This window comes from Leptonychotes weddellii, chromosome 13 (genome assembly GCF_054177405.1).
Source record: "Leptonychotes weddellii isolate Sample4059 chromosome 13, ASM5417740v2, whole genome shotgun sequence".
Lineage (NCBI taxonomy): Eukaryota > Metazoa > Chordata > Mammalia > Carnivora > Phocidae > Leptonychotes > Leptonychotes weddellii.
In genome coordinates, this window is record NC_138381.1 from 74,156,082 (window position 1) to 74,174,868 (window position 18,787).

Below are 18,787 nucleotides of genomic sequence, written 5' to 3' on the forward strand. Positions count from 1 at the left end.
CAGGGAGGTTCCCGACAGGCTCTGACCCAAGGACGGCTCTGCTGCAGGCTCCGTATGCGAGAGGACAGGAGAGCACCATACATGCTCTCACGTGCAACGTGCTCACGACACAGGCTCTCACACACTCTCTCACATGTGTATACCCACACATAGCCTGGCTCACACTCTCACACACAATGTGCGCTCACACACGACATGCTCTCACATGCAATGTGCACACGCACACAACATGCTCCCCCATGTGATACACTCTCCCACACATGTCCACATGTTCAAATACATTCTCACATACTCACATGTACACACACTTTCCCTCATGCTCATGGGCACACCCACACACACATGGGCATATGGACCCATGGTCACGCACACATGTGCCTCCCCAAGATGCTCACACACATCCACACACAGAAAAAGACATGCAGAGTCCCAGAGAAACATGCCCAGACCCCCGTACCCAGCCACACCCAGCCACACCCATGGCTACCTCCCGAACACACACAGACACACACAACTCAAGAACATACGCGCACAAAGATCCACACTTGGTCTTGCACGCGGACAACCCCCCAGAGCCACGATGCACACAGCGAAAAACACCCAGGGAGCCACCCATGTATACACACCGGGCTGGATGCCCACACGGACACATGGACACACACACACACATAAAGTCACAGCCTCCTGCTCTCACACCCCCAAGATCTCCTAACCAAAGGCAGGCCCTGGCACTCACCCTGGGCAGGACCGTCCAGACACAGGTGGCGGTGCTGTCCTTCCAGCCCCGGCCTGGCAGCCGAGCCCACTCTAAGGGCCTGTCAAACAGCACCACCAGCAAATAAAAAGCGAATGTGCAAAAATAAAACTGAAAGGCTGCGATAAAGCAGTCCCCTTCCCACAGGACTCTGCGCTGACGCAGGTTCTGCTCTCTGCAATAAACATTTTCATTCTAATTTTAAAAGACATTAGCATTACCTCTTTGGCTCTCCATCCAGCCAGACGGTACCTCGCCTGCTGGGCCACCCGCTGGCCGCCCCGGATGGTGAGGGGATGCAGGGTCCCAAGCCTCATACCCCAAGCCTGCAGCTCACCCTGCACGACGGGTGCTGACCTAGGGACCTGCCGACCAGCTGGGTTTTATTTACACCACGCTCATGGGAGCCCAGGGATGACACACTGGATAAAGCAAAGAGATACCCCCAAACTTCCCCTGAAGAACGCTCTCTTGCTCCAGTCAGGATCTCCGCGGATCCAATCCTGCCCTCCAGTATGAGGGCGCCACACACAAGAAAGGCAGCTTTCAAATGGCGGGTCTACCCCCCAACAAACAAGGGGCTGGGTGTGAACTGGGGCACCGTTCTCTCCCACCATCCCACAACTGGCCCTGCCTGCAAACTCACCTGCAACCTCGTGTCTCAGCTCACACCCCCTGGTAGCGACGCAATCTGATTTCTAGGCTCAGTGAGGACTTAAGGGAGAAGGGCAACCACACGCTAGTCTAAGGGGGGAAATGAGCAATTTTTATGAGCTTGGAGGCCCAGACCCCAAAATGTACCATCTAGCCTCCAGCCTGAGCTCTTCCCCCACCATGCTCACCCCTGAGGCCCCAGGCACTCTGAATAGGTGACTTCTGCAAAGCCCACCTCCGAGCCTTTGCCCCCACTGTTCCCTCTTCCTGGAACACACGTTCCTGTCTCTTCCCCAGAGCTGTGCCTGATTCTCCTTCAGATCTCAGCTTCCAGTCATCCTATATTGTTGGGATCTGGGGATCCCATACTGAAGGGGGCAGCCCAGTTCCTGCTTTCATTGAGCTATAATGTAGGCAGCCTCCTCCGGGAAGCATCCTCAGCCTCCCAGATTTTGTTGAGCACCACTCCTCAGCGCCCACAGGCCCCTGGATTCCCCATTTAGGGGACAGCTCTCCACAGGCTGGTTCCACCTGCCTGTCTGCGGTCTGTCTCTGGTAGCTATGACTAGGGGCTTCCCAAGGGCAGGGAGCAATATGCCATGCCTGCCAGGTCTCCCTGCGCCGGGCACAGCATAAGCCCGAGAGGTGGATGCTGAGTACATAAATGAACGAACAGCTTATGCTGGCAAAGGCATGGCTCACGGTCTTCCTCCTCTGGAGTCGCACAGAGAAACCAGGAAAGGAACCTAACTAGCTCTTGTATACTCTGCCCTGGGGCTGGGGCTGGGGCTGCAGCCCCCTCCAGCCATTTCCTACTGTTTACACATCACTCTATTACCAACTGAGGCTCCACAGATCCCAAGCCTCAAATTGTGGAGTGGGAAAGAGAAATGTCAGCAGATGGCTCACAACAGCCTCCCTCCAGGGCTTCCTGAATCTCCCTTTGAAATGTCCCTACATTAGCCTTCTCCTGGGCAGCCCTAGAGCCACACTCTCACCAGGCCCAGGGCCCCTTTGACATAGGCCTAGATGGTGGCAGGAGCCCCTCCCCAACTCCCTGACGGTTCTTACCTGACGATCCCTCCTCCCCCACAGCAGCCTGAAGGCTCTTTGCCAAAGGTAATGAATCCTGTCACTGCCGCTCCAGGCTCAAACCCCTCCATGGCTTCCTGTAGCTCTTAGAATGGACCCCCCCAGATCCTCACCCTGAGCCTTAAGGAAAAGCCCAAAACCGACCCAGTGGCCTGATCTGAAACCCACCACCTGCTCCAAGCCTACCCGGATCCCCAATTAAATGACCCACCAGTCCTCAATGCCCTTGGTTCTCAACCTCTGTGCCAGCGCCCACGCTGTTCCCTATGTCTGATGCTGTTCCTTGGTGTAGAATGGCCACCCTAATTCCCTGCCTGGCAAACTCATTTTTCCAGCCCTGCTGCAAACAGTTCCTTTGCCACTCCTTCCCAGCTCCTGGCTCTCCTAAATGCCACAGAAAACCTCCATCTTATGCTGTCATGGGGGGGTCTTCTCTCCCTGGTGACCCTCTTGAGAGTAGGAGTCCCATCTTATTTAACTAGGGGCTCTGCAGATCTGGCCCAGAGTAGACACATTAATATGTATTAGTGATTACTGCTGTGATGAATATAATTTTTAAGCTCCCCTTGTGGACTGGTGCCTTGCTGTAAGCTCTCATATTAGTTTGTTTCTCATAAATCAAGCCAAAAGGAAAGATCCAGATGCCTCTGCTTGATCCCCAACTCCTCGTGCTCCAGTCTAGAGGTAGGGGGCTTGGGGATCAGCATGTGAGCAGTGGGGGGAAGGGTCCCTCAAAGAGGACACAGGGAGCAGGGGGGAGATGATGGGGCTCATCCCCCCAAGACAGGCATGTGAGTATCTGAGATGCTCACACTCAGCCCAGAACAACATGGGTCTGAGTTCCGTGTTGCATTTCCCTCCCCCCCACCCCCACCCCCCGTTACTATCCTGGAGCTCTGTCAGCAGTAGTCAGGACAGGGTTAGCATGAAGCAGGCTGTGTAGGCTTTTAAAAACAGGTGGGACCCTGAAAAAGGGACAGGAAAGATCCTGAGTACAAGATCCCCGGGGGTACTATGCTCTGCCCAGTGGGTTGGCAAGACCCTACTTTTAGGACTTGATACTTTATCTTGAGGAAAGAAAATCACTCTCTGAATGCCTTCCAAAGGGAAGAAGGAAGTTGGAGATGCAGCTGGACTGAGAAGTAGAGACTTAAGACATCAGAGACGAAGGACAGATGATGAGAATGCCGTGGGGCCTGGGGCAAGGGACTTTACCCCTCTGAGCCTCAGTTCCCTCACCTGGAAAATGGGTGTAATAAAAACTCCTGAGATCCCACACAGGGAACACCCAGCATGGAGCCTGGCCTCCTACTCTGCTCCACCTGTAGGAAGCATTATGACAATAATTTGGGTAAACCTAACTAGCTTCTAGAGAGCAGGAAAAAGGCCAGAGGGGAAGAGAGCAGCTCAGGGTGGACAAAGAGACTTGGCCTGGGCAGTTAGGAAACTTGAGACCATGGTCCCACACCCCCCATACCCAGCCAGAAAGGCTCTGCTTTGTACCCTCTGGGCAGCCACGGGAGTGCTAACCAGCCTCTGGTGAATATGCTGAGTGCCAGGCAGTTCCTGATTCCCCACACTGGGGAGTTAGGGCGTGGGGTGGGCACGCTGTGGGGAGCATGCTCAGTGGCTCATGGATGCCTGAGCCGCCCTCATTGTGCCTCCTGCCCCTGGATTTGCTACCAGCTCTATCTTGTTCTGGGGGACATGGAACTTCCTAGCCCTTGTGCCCTTCCTGGAGGAAAGGGTGGGGGGTGGGGGGTGGGGGCTCAGGGCCTGAGCTCTGGAGGCAGATCATAGCTCCAGCAAAGAGCTCTCTGTGGAGCAGAGAGCTGCCACGGTTTACGGTGGGGGGGAGGGGGGGCTCATTCCAGGCCACTTACGATGCCAATCACTTTAGACCAGCATTTCCTGACTCTGCACAAGTCTCAGCATGCCCCCCATTATGGCTTCGAGACCTTGAAAGAGGGCAACAGTGCTCAAAGCAAACAAAATGGACAGAGGCTGTGAGTTCCCTCGGGTCACGAAGAGCAAAAGTAGTGACGATTATAACAACAGTAATATTAATCAAACATTCATAATAGTGACAGCCATAAATATTGAAGACCACCAGCTTTATACTGGATCTTATGCTGGCTCCTCCACCAACATTCTCTCATTTATTCCTCAGTAGACCCTTCAGGAAGGTAGCATTGTTATGCTTATTTTACCAACAGGAAACAGATTTAAAATGGTAAAGTCCTCTCCCCTGTTATCCCTTCTTACAGACCAGGAAACAAAGACCCAGAGAGGGCCAGCCACTGGTCTGAAGACACACAGCAGGTAACAGACCAGAATTTGATCCCAAGGTTATCTGACCTTCATGCTCTTAACCACAATTCTTTCCTCCCCAGCAAAACCCATGCCAATCATTCAACAAACAGTGGCCGAGCCTGTAAGAAACTCCAGGTAGTGTTCAGGGCTGGGGATACTGTGGTGAACATGAGGAGTCCCTGTGCTCTTGTGGTTGGGGGAAAGACAGACACTGAAGGCTCCATCACTTCCGAGGGAGTGATGAGTCCCCAGGTAGGGGATTAGGAGAGGACTTTATAATAAAGAGAGTTCACCACCTCCCAGAGATCAAGAACGCCCTCCTGGTTAAACAAGATGCATTCCAGGCCGCACGAAATTTCTGTACAGAGAGGCAAAACAGACATTCATTGGACAATCACGTAAATCCTCTCTATTGCTTAAAATGGTGGGTGCCACCAAACAGCTGGGCACTGTTGTAACTGGGGCCCAGCGGGAAGACACACGTCCCTGTTCCCTGTCCCCACAGATCCTCCAACCTGGAGGCAACTGAAGGTACTTTACCTGGCAGGAAAGCCAGGCTCCTGGCATGACCCTTTCCCTCCCCCTGCCAGCCCCAGACCCCTATAAACTTCTCCTGACCTGCTGGCCAAACGGAGGTGGCCGGAGCTGCTCACTCGGGGCCCAGCCGCAGCCTCCGCTTCTCCTCCTTCATGCAGCTCTTGGAATTATCGATTCTGCCACTGGAACGGCCAGGATAATTTTGCTTAGCTTCAAATACCTGGTTCTCATGAATTCCTTGGCCAGAAGGTTATAAAGCTTCTTCTAAAACATGGGGGAAAGATTAAGCCTGCTTATGGTTAATAATACACTGTACCCTGTCCATCAAGCTGCCTGTCTGCTATTGAAAGTTCACTATTAGATACTTATTTAAACAGCCTCTCAAGACCTCCGAGGAAAGTGCAGTTATGCATTTTTCCCCTCCTTGCTGGTGCGAACAACTATAGATAAACATCAATTCGCTCCTGCGGATCACAGTCACAGTAAATAAATTTTTCAGGAAGCTCAAGATCCGCACAAAGGCTCCACCAAGCTCCCATTTCACACAACATCAATGTTTGGCCTCCAAGAAATAAAAGCTCTAAGGTGCCCGTCACTAGGGCAAAATTATCAATTGTCAAGTCACTTTTAAAAGAGAAAGACGACACAGCATCTCAGGGAGATATTTCCCTAATGCTTCAGGGGAAAAAGAGGTGGATGGACAGTCATCTCACCTGCAAACTAACCACTGGGACTTTTCCCTCTAAAACCCCAGGGGGTCATCCCCAAATTTCTGGCCTTGACCCATTGCCCCTTGGTGTACCCAAGCAGCGGCTAGAGCAGCCAGTTCCGGCTGAGTTCAATGACTTCAGTGACTCAGGCTCCGGGTTATTTTTATTTTCTCAAAGTGGGTTTTTTTTTCCCCACTACTTTTAGAAGTGGCAGACGAGGCTTGTCTATTATAAAATATTTGTTGCAAACACACACACACACACGCACACGCACACACATACACACACTTGCTCTCCACACACAGTTCCTGTCTGTGTAAAAATCTCAAGTTGCTGTGGTGTGAGGGATAGGAGATGGGGAAGCTGAGACACCTGCCTGGGCAAATGAGGGTTTATGTAACCCTTTGGGCCTCAGACTCAGCACAGTTCTGCCAGAGCTGGGATCCTCTGAGCTGGGAACCTGGAGGAGACACCATTTTAGAGATGGGGAAACTGAGGGATGGAGGAGCTTAAGACAGGGAAAGGGAATCAGAGAAGGGGACTTGAATGTACCTATATTTGAATCTCAGTTCCACCACCTTTCAGCTGTGTAGCCTTGGGCAGGTAACTTAAATTTGCCCAAGCCTCAGTTTCCTTACCTGTAAAAGGGGACTTGCAGCAGTCTCTGCCTCACAGGGTCACTGAGAAGATTCGCTTCTGCATTTGTGCTCGTTAATTCAACATAAAGGGCTCAGACCTTCCTCACCAAGTGCTGGCAGAGACTAGGGCTGGATCTGATAAGAGGGAGCACTGTTTTTAGAGCAGCACAGCCAGCCCCGATTCTAGGCCCACCACTTCAGGTCACGGTCATTTTCCCAGGGCCAGATTCTCTGTCCAAACAATGAGACCTGGGACTCGGCAGTCTCCAGCATTAAAATCATACGTGATGTCTTTACAACCACCTAGTAGAGAAGGTGCTGTTATTATCCCCAATTTTCGGAGTGGAAAATTGAGGCTCAGGTCAGAACAAGTTGTCAAAGACCAGGGAGGGACAAAAGGCCCCAGGCCTCAGCGCAGCCCCACTCAGAAGCTTCTGCTCCTCTTCCTGACTGACCAGGCCAACTGCAGCAAAGATTTCAGGTCTCAGCTTTGCTGTCAGCTTAACATTTTAGGACTAACACTTCCTGGCTGGCCATGCGGGGGGCGGGTGGTGGTATCACCCCCATACCTCTTCCTCACTTCTCCAAAGAACTCCATACAAAGCTCAGAGCGAAAAGGATACTCTCAACATTTTCTAAAGAAGTTTGTACTGGGAGGAATAGCATCCCCCCAGAATTCATGTCCACCTGGAACCTCACATTGTGACCTTATTGGGAAAAAGGGTCTTTGCAGATATAATTAGTAAAGATGAGGTCATACTGGGTTAGGTTGAGCCTTAAATCCAATGAAAAAGAGGACAGACACACAGAGAAGACAGCCACGTGACAACGGAGGCAGAAATTGGAGCGATGCAACCACAAGCCAAGGAATGCCAAGGATGGCTGGCAGCCACCAGGAGCTGGTGGGGGCAAGGAAGGATCCTCCCCTATAGCCTTGAGAGGGAATGCGGCTCTGCTGACACCTTGATTCCAGACGTCTGGCCTCCAGAACTATGAGAGAATACATTCCTGTTGTTTTAAGCCCCCCAGTTGATGGTACTCTGTCATGGCAGCCCTAGGACACTAATACAGAGCTATTCTATAAAATGCACACAGAACCATGGGTGACAATTGTCTGGGCTTTTGGAAGGTTCCAGACTGGCTGGGGTGAAAACAAAAATGGGCCCTCTTGGCTGGACAACCAGGATGAGGTGGCCCAATCCACACCCCTCAATGGCCCCATCCAGTTTTTCAGGGGGCCACACGGGCCATCCAGTCACATTTGACCTTGGCCCACAATGACCCCGCTGTGTCTCCTCCAGGCCTTCCTGGAAAGGACATGGCTGAGTCAGGATATCCACTATGGCAGCTTTGGGGTTGTAAATCTCACTTCCCTCCCCTGAACAGGAACAACAAGGCTAGCCTCACAGGTTATTTATTGCCGGCTGCCTCTTACGGAGGCCATTCTCTGTTCCAGGCACTGTGCCCAGTCACCGGTTCCTGTCAGGAGGGGGATCACTATCTTCTTTAGCCACCTTTTGAGGTGAGTCTAGAGTGGCCTCTTACACAGATGGGCAAACTAAGGCGGGGAGTAGCTGGAGTTAGCTAAGATGTGGCACAGACAGACACAAACCCCAGAGTTTGTTGGACTCCATCACTTCTTAATCCAGAAGAAAGAGAAGCAGGTACCACACAGGAAGGCCTTGTCACACAGTAGGTGCTTCATAAATGCTGGTTTGTGCTTGCTGTGGAAACTGCTGTTTGGTGATGGTACTGTTTCTCAGCACATCTCCCAAGATAGGCAGGAAAAGGGAGGAGAGCCCAAAGCCAGTCTTTACCATTAAAAGAAAGAAAAGCAAAGCAATAATTGGTATATCTGTGTTAAGCTGATCAGGTTGTGGCACATTTGGAAAGCCACTCGACAAAATAGGGAGTTGTGTCTTTAACATCAAGGACCTCATTTCCCTGGGATGGTCAAGGCCTCTAGGTGGGGTTTGGGATTTAGGGTTTTTGTTGCACACTGTGAGGCAACAGCTCCAGGAGCATTTCATTTGACCCTCACAGAGTCAAAGATGCCAAGAGATGGGGAGATGGAAATTACCCCTATTTTACAGATGAGACCATGGAATACAGAGGTGAAAGGGGCCTCCTCTAAGGGCCTAGCCTAGAATGCAAGTCCGATTCACCCAAGATGCTCCCTCTTCTGGCCCCTTGCTGAGCTCTGTCAATTCCACATAGAGAAATGTCCTGAATTCATGCACTTCAACTCAAGTCCACTCCCACAACACTGCTCCAGTCCCCCATGATTGCTCCGCCCTGGCCTCCCAGCCTCCACTTGGGGCTTGCCTCTGTTCCTCTCCACTCCAGTGGCCAGAGCCACTTTTCTCAAGTGTAGGTCTAGCCATATCACTCCTCTGTTCAAACCCTCCAAGGCACCCCTCTTAGCCCTCAAGATGAATTCTAAATTCCTTACCTGGCCACAAGCCCCCTGGAATCCCTCCAGAAGAGACTGAGGGCCAGGGCGACTGAGTTCTGCTTTGGGCTTATTTAATGTTCAAGCATTAATGCCCTGGCGTTAGTTTCCCCAAAGCACCTGAACCTTCTGACCTCTGAGTCTTTGCATCTGCGTGTTCCCTTTCCCTGGAATGCCTTTCCCTCTCCTTCCTCTCACTCACCTGGCAACACTCAGTCATCTTCCAGCTCACAGCTTAAATGTTGCCTACTGCAGGAAGCCTCCCAGATCCTCTGGGTGGCCCCTGTGATAGTGTGTGCCATCCTGCTCAGGAAACCAACAGCTAAGCAGAACTCATGAGAGGAGAACACAGGCCCCAAGGAGCCATGTCAGGGAAGATCATCTGGGGAGGGAGCTTTGCTCCTCTCAGCACACTCTGGTCAGGGCAGACAGATCAGCGTTCCCAATTAGACCACAGACACTGCCAATGTCTGCTGTTCCCTACAGAGTGTTCTCTGTTTTCTTATTTAATCTTCATTATTATCCCCATTCTCAGATGATAAAAGGGAGGCTTGGAGAAGAGAAAACACTTGTCCTAGGCTTTGCAAAGTCTGGTGATCTGCTGGGCAAACACTTGATCTCAGCACTGCCAGACTTTGCCTACATAACCTGTGGCTGTGGCCACCACATCATGGGGCAGATGTCCTGGGAACAGCAACGGTGCAAGACAGAGCAAAGGAACCGTGATCAGCACCCTCGAGGGCTAGAGCCGGAGAGGACCACACTTGTTCCACTTGAAACAATTCCTTTTCCGTTCTGTGCCTTCATCTCTCCAGCTGTAAAATGGGCACAAAACACCAACACTGCACACTTGACATCCTTGCATAAGGCAAAGGAGAAGGGTTGGGAGGGGATCATGACTCCTGAGGTCAGCAGGTCATTCAGGAACAGTCAGGCAGGAAACCCAGGCAGACGCTCGGCTATCTCTTCTGTACAGAGTTGTCAGTCACTTAAGAGAGCAGCTATGGTGCCCAGCTACATGGTCAGACATCATATGACGACACATGAGAGAGGTGAGCTTCTTGCCTCTACTCAGCGTCCAAACCACAGAGACTCAGAGCTGCAGATCTAGAGGACAGAACTCAGGGTTCTGGGCCAGACACTCCCAGGTCTGAGTCCCATCTCCACCATTTGCCAGCTGTGTGTCTTCAGACAAGTCCCTTAACCTCTCTGAGCCTGTTTCCTTCCCTGTAAGATGGTGACATCACATCCACCTACTTAGTGCAGCTGTTGGAAAGATTTGAGTTCATATATCACATAGCAGGGGTTAGTTAAGTCCATTGCATTTCTAATATTTAATGAAATGCATTTACTCCTTTACTTTTTAAAAATTGAACATTTTCTGGGGCACCTCTGTGCCCCAGTCGGTTAAGTGGCTGCCTTTGGCTCAGGTCATGATCCCAGGGTCCTGGGTTCGAGCCCCTTGTCGGGCTCCCTGCTCAGCGCGGAGCCTGTTTCTCCCTCTCCCTCTGCCTGCCTGCCACTCCCCCTGCTTGTGCTCTCTATCTCTCTGTGTCAAATAAATAAATAAATAAAACCTTTAAAATAAAATAAAATAAAAATAAAAATTGAACATTTTCTTGTGAGATCATTGTAGACTCATATGCAGTCATTACAAAGAATGCGGGGCTCTCCTGTACCTTTCATCCACTTTCCCTCATGGTAATAACTTACAAAACAGTGGTACACGGTCAGTCACACATCAGCGTTCCCGATTAGACCACAGACCCATTATTCTGGCCTCAACTTGCCTCTGGGTTGCTTCCAGGTGAAGTGTAAGGGACCTAGGAATTATGCAACTAGAATCAGGCTGGACCCTTACTGGAAGGTGGGAAGACAGCAGGGAGCAAGAAAACTTCTTAGAGCTTATACTTCAATGGGGGAGACAGACTCTAACTCAATAAACAACCCAATATCCAATTACAGATTGAAACAAATACTGGGAAGGGAACCAGAGGATGCTGATACAAGAATAAAGGGGAAAATGTGCTTTAGCAAAAATGGTCAGAGAAGACCTCTCTGGGAGGAGATGGGAATTGAATGAACCAGCCATGGGAAGAGCAGCCGGTGCAGAGGAATAGCACGTGCAGAGGTCCGGGGGCACAAACAAGCTTTTCAGAAACCAAAAACATTTAAGGGAACTCTCTGGCTTTGTCTTCTTTCACATTCTCTGTTACTCACTCAGTCCCATTCATGATGTTCCTCAAGTCTTCCAAACACATTCCCCCAGGGAATGCCTGGAACACCTCCCAGGCTTTCTTCATGACCTGCCCCACATGTGTGCTGGTAAATGCTTCACAAGCAGCTCTCTGAGAAAAAAGTCCTAATTTGTAGCATCTGCCATTTCCATGGTGTAAATACTCCCACCATGGCAGAAGCCAAGCAACCAGCCAGACATCACTGAACCAAGAGCTGGGAGGAGATGGGGGCAATTGGCTCTCATGATCCTACACAAGCCAACTCTTGCACACCACTGGCTTGCTCTCCCATTTCAATTCTTTAAATGTCACCTCTTAATCCTGTCTTAATCCCTGCCCCCCAATCAAACCAACATCCCTCCCCACCCTCTCACACCTGGTATTCATCTGTTTCTTTGCCACCTCTCTCCCTTGACCAGCAGGGCAGCTCCACGAGGGCAGAGAATTCTGCTGGCCCGTTCACTGCTACATCACCGGTGTCCAGAACAATGCCTGGCACATAGCAGAGGCTCCATAACATTCAGAGCATAAAAGGACGATGAGAAGGCCTGTGTGGCTGGGTTGTGGTGACATGAGGGACAACAGAAGATGGGGCTAGGTCAGCAGGGCCGACTGCCCGTTGGCCTGGAGCCTCTGATGTGAGCCTTGACTTTCCTCTGAAAGCTTCTGAGCAGCTGAGTGACGAGACTGATTTGTGTTTTAAGAAGCCTCCTTTGGATGCGGGTGGGGAACAGTTGCCCCAAGGGGCAGAGAGAGGGGGAGAGAACGAGGGGCACCCTTGAGATGCATTCTGGGGGCAGAGAATCAATCCTCAGGCCTGGGAGACCCAAGCTGGACCCCGAGGCTTCCACAAATCCCTTGCACCCAAGCAGGAGCCTCTGCAGCAGGGGGTCACCAGGAAGCCTGGGTGACAGCGGGCCGCCTGCCAACCCCCCATCACGTGGTTCCTCATTATACAGTGTAGTTGTTGCTGCCAAGCCTCCACAGCCACTTGCATACCATTTTGCTTTTAAAATAGAAGTTTCCTGTGAAATTGCAAATAATTCATCGCCGAGAGTCCTTAAAACGTTCACAGGTATTTAAAATGCTATATAATCAAGTTCGCAAAAATATAAAGTGTAAGCGTTAAAATACTTTAATGTTCTAATTAAAACCGACCACTTATGCCCTGGCGCTGACTCCTGTTTACTGTTTCTGAAATAGCCGGTGGCCTGCTCTGGGGGAAAAAAAAAAATTTTTTTAATTGGCCTTATTAAAAAAAAGGAAAAAGTTAAGTTTGCTCTCTCCAGCTGTACACTGAAGGAACTAAAAACCACACTCTCAAGATATCCACAGGTTGCCAGCCGCTAATGTGTAAGGGGGCAGGGGGCATCTGTGGGCCCCTCCACCTGCTCCCTTGAAAACACAGACTGGGCAGAAATGGGAGAAAAGGGGAGGAGAAAACCAGGGTTCTGAGGACACCTACCACCCCACACACCACCAACCACACCAACCCACGAATTAGGTCCTCACTGTTGGAAGCCAGGAGGGAAATCATATTTAATTACAAGGTTTAAGGAGATGGGCCAAGGCTCTATCTCCCCATAAACCTTGGTCTCTGTCAAGCACAGTTATGATGTCTTTACATATGCTGTTCCCTCACACTTGCCCCTGCAAACTTCCACTCAGCTTTCTGTTCTCAGCTCCTTAAAGCTTTCCCTGCTTAGTCCCAGTACTCGAGGAAATCATCCTGTTGTCTGGTCTGCTCTCACTGTTCTCCTGTGCCATGGGTGGCTTGTCACTCTGCTCCCACCAAAGCGACCTTCAATGAGCAAGTTCTTGGGCCAAACGTGGGCCACCCCATTAATGGCAGCCCCTGACCAGTTGCTGGCCCTCTCCTCCCAACCTCAGCTCCCGCCACACAAACTCCTTCGTGCTTCCCTTCCTTGGCACTGAGTGCCACCCATAACCATGTATTTATTATAATCTGTGCATTTGCTTATTCAGCACCCCTCTTCATCTGGGCTATAATTTCCATGAGATCAGAGGCCATGCAGGTGCCCAGGGCCCATGTATGTGCACCCAGTAGGTACTCACTAAATGGCACAGAAAACAGTCTTTAAGCTCCCTCCTGAATTTCAGTCCTTTTAATAAAATGCCTTTCATTCATTCATTCATTCATTCATTCAACAATACTACCCTCCCCTCTTACCAAACCCACTTTGTATTAAGGCCCAGAGACACCCCAAGATGCATGGGCTCTGGGTTCCCCAAGCCCTCTCCACCCCAAAGCGTTCTTCCTTTTTCATTTGCCCCTAGCGCCATGGACCCATCAGGCCCGGGACCTTGGACCCTGGCCCCTGGAAGACCAGGCTCCACCATTTCTCTCCTCCATGGTCTCCTTGACCTTTTAATCCCTGGCCTTCTAGTCCTGTTCTCAAAGGTCTTGAGCACCTGTGTCCTCCTTCCCCATTCTTGCCCTACTTCTGGGCTGCATCACTGTTCACCAGCATGCTGACTACTCCCTGGCTGGACTCCCTGCTCCAACTCAATCTGACACAGTGGTTCTCAGCTGGGGGTACTGTGCCCCCCAAGGGACATTTGGCAATATCTGGAGATATTTTTGGTTGTCCCATTTAGGAGGGAGGCAGTGGGTAGAAACCAGGGATGCTGCTAAAAATCCTACAATGCACAGGACAACCCACACAACCAAGTGGTCCAAAATGTTGATAGTGTGGAGGCTGAGAAATCTTGTGATAAAAAGAATCTTTTAGGGGCGCCTGGGTGGCTCAGTCGTTAGGCATCTGCCTTCAGCTCAGGTCATGATCCTGGGGTTCTGGGATCGAGCCCTGCTCCCTGCTCAATGGGGAGACTGCTTCTCCCTCTCCCCCTCCCCTTGCTTGTGTTCCCTCTCTTGCTGTCTCTCTCTCTCTGTTAAATAAATAAATAAATAAAATCTTAAAAAAAAAAAAAAAAAGAATCTTTTAAGCAAGCCCCAAACATCTCACTCTCCTGCTCAAACACCTTCTAGGGCCACCTATGGCCCACGAAGCTACCCAGCATCCCCTCTTGACATTCAGGACCCTGCATTCTCCCAGCCTAACTCCCCATCTCTCTTCCATACATGAGCCAAGCTGGCCTGTTCAGCGCTTCCCACACTTAGCCCTGATCTTCCTACCTCTGGGCCCTCGTCCATGCTATACACTCCTCCGTCTGTCAGCCTGTCAAGCCTTTCAGCTTTCAAGGTTTGTATCAGTGCCCTGTCCTTTCTCCCAGGCTCCCCATCTGATCTAATCTCTGTCTTTCCTCTGCTCCCATGCCCTGGGCTTCAGTTTCCCCTAGGCCACCTGCCACCCCTGTCCACTCTGCTCACTGCTGCTTATAGGTTCTCTCCGACTCTCAAAAACTTGGTCTCAATCATCTCTCCCCGAAAAGTACCCAGCACAATACTTGTCATACAGTAGATGTTCAAGAGATAATGAACTAATTCAAACACCATTTTCCATTGAAGTTTCACATCCAGAAAACTCCCTAAATGCAAACCCAAGTCAGGCTATCAGCCTTTTATTGGACTGATTCCAATCCCTTTAGTTTTGCCTTAAATGATGCATTGTGATTTCCACTTCTCCCCTTCTCCTGAGCTCAGTGCAGAAGCCTGAACTGCTCTGTCCACAGTGTGAGCAAAACAGAGATGCTACAGAGCTCCATGCTATCCCCACCTGCAACCCCCCCCCCCCCACCAACCTTTTCAGAGATACTGCTGCTCTCTGCAGCGGGTCAATTTCAAAGTACAAAAGAATACATTCCCAATGCTGAAAACCTAAAAACCTCCTTCAGAAAGCCAAACACAAAAATTGCCTATAATCTCCACCACCTTAAAAAAAAATGCAAAAGAGACCTAGGAACTATTCCACTCAGGGGTGAGGGAGCTGGGGTATTTATTCACCAATTCCTGAGATTGAGGACTACTCCCAGGGGTTATGTCCCAGCACTTCTGGCCAGCCCGACTCTTAGGCAAAGTGGTCTTGTGGTTTTAGACAAAAACCTCAAGGGCACAGAGATGAATCATCAGCAGGTGGAAGCTTGACAGAGGACACTGAAAAGTCCCAGGGGACTGGTGACAGCATCTGCTAATCTGCTTTTACCTCTGCCTCAGGCCACATAGTGGATGACCAATGCCCCAGCACCAATTCTCAATACATCTAGCAATCACCCCTTATTTTCAGCTGGGGATCCCTGTCCCATCCCATCCTACTCCCTTCCAACTATTATGAACATCTGTCATGCTTTTCTGGCTCGCCAGCATCAGAAGCTCCTTTTTGTGGGTAGAGAAGTCCCTCCTTACAAGAGTCTTGGTGGAAGGCTGAGTCCATTTCTGCTGCCTGCAATTAAGAGTCGTGGATACCAGTTCCTCCTCCATTCTCCAGGTGAAGCTCAGGACCTGAGACTAGGCCAACGAACAAATCTTATTCCCCTGGACGAGGTGGGCTCTGCTTTTTTGGATTTACAAAAATTACACATTACTTGCTGCTCAGGGCTGGCTTTTATCCCCATAGCAATATGCAGAAGACATTTCCTTGGAACGTTAAATATTAATTGGTCTTTCCCTTCTTAAAGAACAACTTCCACACTTTTTAAAAAATGAAAACAAAATCCAATGAATTTTGCTTGGAACAATACCCCTTGAGAAAGCTGGAATCAGGGGATGTTTGCAAACCTTGAGTGGACACTGAGTAGACAGTAGCTAAAGGCAAACCAGAGAAGAGTCCCTCCCCACCCCCAACCCTGTAGTAGCTAATCAGGCCGGTGATGGGGTGGTGAGGGCTGATCTCTGGGTCCCAGACACAGACTGCACTTCTCAGAAATGCTGCCATAACCAGGGGGACTTCGTTATTCATTTCATACTTATAACTATAATAGCTTCTATTTATTAAAGAATTACTATGTTGGGAACTCATATTGAGCTCAAACTCAATACCCACATCACTGCAAGTTCACAACAACTCTACAATAGCTATCACCAACAGCACCTCCATTTTATGGGCAGGAAACCGAGGCTCAGGAAAGCTTAGCGGTAATAATAGAAATAATAACTCACATTTATTGAGTCTTACTATGTACCAGGTACTGTTCTAAGTGCCTTCCTTTGATTTACTTCATTCATTCTTTCAACATTTATTTGCTGAGCACCTACTATGTGCCAAGCCCCATTTTAGATGGAAGGCAGAAGCAAGACAAACAAAAATCTCTGCCCTGCTGGAGCTGACATTTTAATGGGAGAAATCAGTAAACAAGATAAATGGTTAAAAGATACACAATGATCAATCATGTTAAGTGCTAAGGAAGGAAAAATAGCAGGGAAAAGAAGAGAGAGAGGGAATGGTACGTGGCGTGTGTGTGTTGTGAGATTTTGGTTAAGGTGGCCAGAGAAGGCATCCCCAAGAAGGTAACTTTTGAGTAATGATGAAACAAGTGAAGGAGCAAGCTATGCTGACAAGTAAGAAAAGAGGGAACAGCAAGTGCAAAAGTCCTGGGGTGGAGTGTGCCCCACCTGTTCAAAGCAAAAAAGAGATATTAACATCACTCCCAGATGAGGAACTGAGGTCCTGAGAACTTGACTTGCTCAAGGTCGAACAGCAAGCAAGCAGATGTGCCAGAACTAGACCCCAGGACTTCTGGCACTAAAGCAGATGGCTCTTTCTACTGAGATCCCTCAGCAAGCAATTACTCTGTGCAATGCCTGGATTAGGATGTTTGTGAAAGCCTGCTTGTCACAAAGGCAGCTGGGAAGTGAGGCGTCCTCCTCCAAGTCCCAAAGCCACACAGACACTCCCAGTCCTGTAGACACACACATAGGTGTACCTGCAGGCCCTTCTGCCCCACCCCAAAAGACAGACAGTGCAGGTACAAGAACAGCAGCACTGAGGGATGTACAAAGATTAAACTAATAAATAAAGCCGCCCAATCGATGGTTCTTGGAGCAGAGCACTGGGGAATGAGAAATCACTACTCATGTCGGGAAAGTCCAGCTTCTCCATGTCCTACCAAATCCACAACTTCAACCAGCGGCAACAAGAAAGACAAGCTGAGCTGGGAAAAGGGGGTCAGGGCCTACCAGGTATAACTGTGTGACTGTAGGCAAGTGACTGCCCCTCTCTGAGCCTCATCTGTAAATCAAGAGTGCTAATACCAGTCCTTGCTCTAAAGGCCACTGCAGGCCCACCCTGGTGAATGTCACAGTGTATCTATCACAAATGCTATGGACAATTTTGACCAGATAATACTTGCCTGTGGCAAAGGTTCAGAGGCTACAAGAAGGTGTAAAGAAGAAAGTCAATCTCCCACTCGCACCAAGTCCCTTTGCCAAGGGCAATCACTGTTGGCAGTTTCTTATGAGTTTTTCTGGAAAGTTCTATATCAAGAATTATTCTCACTTGTTTATATGTGCAAAGAGCAGCCTGTCTGAAGTCACGAGCTTATAAAAGGCAGTGCTGAGACTGTAAGCCCTCACATCTACCTGACTCCACAGCCCAAGTCTCCAACCTCTTACCACCCTGTTCCTAGCTCTTCCAGTTTGAAGAAAAGTCTGGAGGACCCATCCACAGATGGGACGTGTTCTGTCACAAAGAATCCCTCTACTCTCATGGGACCAGGCCACCACAGGCTTAGGGCTAGAGGCCTCATCAGGCCAGGCCAGGGCCTCAGCCGGCCCAAGCACCACCTCCTCTTTCTGAGCCACCTGGCCATGGACCAGAATTGGAGAACCCATCCCCTTCACCCCACTCCATGCTGTGTCCCCGGTCCACATCCCCATCACTGCTTACTGCATGACTGCAGGAGACCCCGCAGCAGTCTGCCAGTCCTACAACCCCTTCTCCTCAGAGTGACCTTTTCTAAAGCAAAACTTGAACAAGCCACTCCTTTGCTCAAAACCTTCCCAGGGCTCCCCATGACACTGCAGATAGAACCTAAAGTCCTTCCCCTACCTCACCCAGCCCCTGTTTACCTTTCCAGCCTCCCTCCCATCTCTCTCTCTCCCTTTGTCATCCACTCACCTGCCCACCTGGCCTCACTTGGCTCCCCCAGTACACCGGCCTCTAGGCCTTCACCCCTGGTCTCCTGCGGGCCTGGTGCTCACTTTCCAGTTCTCTTCGCTCACAGAGACCTTCCTGGACCACAGTCGAAACTAGGTATTCTTGTTATTTTTCCTCACAGCACTTCGTACACTTTGTAGTTATACACCTTGTTTCTTCTACACCGCCTGCCTCAGCCCCTCTCCAGAACGTAGGCTCTGTGTGGGCAACAACTGTGTCTCTCTCAATGATGGCTTTAGCCCTGATGCCGAACCCAGAGCCTGGTACACGCTGTGGATTCAACTGTTTGTTGAATGGATAAATAAAATGATCAGGAAGAACTCCCTT

At 50.1% G+C, this 18,787-nt stretch overlaps 2 protein-coding genes across 8 annotated transcripts in view; one reads left to right on the forward strand and one right to left on the reverse strand.

The window, feature by feature from the left end:
* CUX2 (cut like homeobox 2) overlaps nt 1-18,787 on the reverse strand; it is a 254,233-nt gene that overhangs the window by 196,627 nt on the left and 38,819 nt on the right. The window contains exon 1 of one of the 6 annotated variants that reach the window (XM_081802223.1): nt 737-2,173. The exons of the other annotated variants lie outside the window; for them this stretch is intronic. The gene's annotated coding sequence lies outside the window, so the exon portion shown is untranslated. Of the gene's footprint in view, nt 1-736; nt 2,174-18,787 lie in introns of those variants that run through there. 6 annotated transcript variants of the gene reach the window in all.
* Nucleotides 1-18,787, forward strand: part of HVCN1 (hydrogen voltage gated channel 1) — a 542,590-nt gene that overhangs the window by 194,224 nt on the left and 329,579 nt on the right. The window lies entirely within an intron of this gene.